Consider the following 2440-nt stretch of genomic DNA (forward strand, 5'->3'; position numbering starts at 1 on the left):
GGTTAGACTAGTCTAGAAAGGGTTTGCTTGATATCTGGTCGACAGAAAAAAAAAAGAAATATTAAAATTAAATATTAAAATATTAAAATTAAATATTAAAAAAAATTAAATATTAAAATTAAATATATATTGTGATTGTGTCATCCAGGAAAAGGAAATTGAGTGATTCCTTTTTTTCTTCTAACCTTGAAAGTATCGATAGATACTATCGAAGAACAGATGCTATGAATCAATTAATCGAGTTCATTTTTCAAAAACATCATCGGAAAAAGTGATCTATTTGTTGTCATTTATATTTATACGAACAAAATATTATGATCATTAAGAATTCAACGGGACCCCTCCTCGCGAATCAGACAAAGAAAGAGGAGGCGGGCCCCGTTGAGTTCTTACACTTTCATGCCTATAACTTAGTTCATCCCATTATTACATATTACAGGGACGAACCCAATCCAGAATATGAACCATAAAAGAAAATACCTATTAAACCGATCACAGGAATACCAGTTACCGTACCTATTATCCAAAGAGGAATCCTTCCAGTAGTATCGGCCATTTATCCCGCTTCCCTCCACATTTCATCAAGTGGTCATGCTAAAGACATAAACAGTCATAGATAATTATGAGATGCAATCCTTCCGAATGGGATAAGAGAATTCCTACTATTATTTAGTATTCTACTACTCTTTTTTTCTTAATTGAAGAAATAATTGGAAAATAAAACAGCAAGTACAAAAATGAGTAATAACCCCCAGTAGAGACTGGTACGATTCAATTCAACATTTTGTTCGTTCGGGTTTGATTGTGTCATAGCTCTATAATTAATTCGGATTAGGTTTATCGTTGGATGAACTGCATTGCTGATATTGACCCCAAAAAAGAAACGGTAGGTACAGCTAGTCCGTGAACAGCCAACCATCGCACTGTAAAAATTGGATAGGTTCGATCTATGGTCATTGGGTCCTCCTAAAAAGATCTACTAAATTCATCGAGTTGTTCCAAAGAATCAAAACGGCCGGTTATTAATGGAATTCCTTGTCGGCTCTCTGTAAAATACTCGTTTGGACGAGGGCTTCCAAACACATCATAAGCTAAACCTGTGCTGACGAATAACCAACCCGCAATGAATAGGGAAGGTATAGTAATACTATGAATGATCCAGTATCGAATACTGGTAATAATATCAGCAAAAGAACGTTCTCCTGTGCTTCCAGACATGCTGAGCTCCGCATATTCTTGTAGGGGATCGATTCCGTAAAAGATGAGATCAGTAAACGGAAATTCACTGAAATTCAATCTTTGTGAGATCGTCAATATTGTACCAAAGGTATTTTTAGAGTATACCGAATCAGTATAGCTATCCTTCTTCTGACACAGCAACGCAATTTCAAACAGTATATCGACATGAAGTGCTAGATAATTTCTTTCTTCTTCTTGCTTGTCGATGTATAACCACGTATCATGCGATAGAAAATTCCTCAAATTCCTGGAATATAATATAGGGGATTCTATTATTGGTTTGGGGCTAGAAACGGAAGATCAGGTAACCCGTGAATCCAACAAGTTTATAATAATTCATGAAGGAAATTATCATATTTCCGCAAGTCAATTAGATGCGAAATCTAAAAATTGACTTTTTTTCGTAATTGCATAAGAGGTTTTGTTTTTTGTTGTAAGCCCTCCTTTTTTTATTTTAAGGAATTGCTTAGTCGTCTAGTAACAAGTAAGAGTAGTCGATAGTATTAGATATAGATAAAAAAAAGAGCAAGGAATAAAAAAAAAATTCTACTAATCAATATTTGTGAGGCGGCCTTTCTTGTATTCTTGTATTAGATCCAAAGGTTTTTTCTTGACCTAACTACAAAGATGATGAATCTATTTCTTTTTCTTTTCTACTCTTGTCCTGCCGCTCTATTTTTGTGAATACCGTTTAGAATGATTGATGAATCAAAAAATTTCAATTGAACTTATTCTTTCAATTGGTATTTTTGCTTATCCCCGTCTCTTTTAAAAATTGAAACTTAGGTAAGTGCTTTATAAACATATGTATAAAAAGAACATATTTCATTTAGCTCCTTCATGCCTACTCTAACTAGTTATTTCGGTTTTTTACTAGCGGCTTTAACTATAACCTCAGCTCTATTTATTGGTCTGAGTAAGATACGACTTATTTGAAAATTAATTGAATGAACGAACAATTAATAAAAACAAAGTTTTCTGTCCTATTCCATATATTCTATAGTTCCTTACCGTGTTAATTATCAATTATTAGTTATTGATATTCATGGGCAATAGAGATTAATATTTAGGGATAGATATTACCTTTCTTTTTCTCCTTTCAAATAAATTGAAATGATTGAAGTTTTTCTATTTGGAATCGTCTTAGGTCTAATTCCTATTACTTTGGCTGGATTATTCGTAACCGCATATTTACAATACA

Source organism: Durio zibethinus, unplaced genomic scaffold (genome assembly GCF_047325235.1).
Source record: "Durio zibethinus cultivar Kanyao isolate XHJ-2024 unplaced genomic scaffold, ASM4732523v1 HiC_scaffold_3, whole genome shotgun sequence".
Taxonomy (NCBI): domain Eukaryota; kingdom Viridiplantae; phylum Streptophyta; class Magnoliopsida; order Malvales; family Malvaceae; genus Durio; species Durio zibethinus.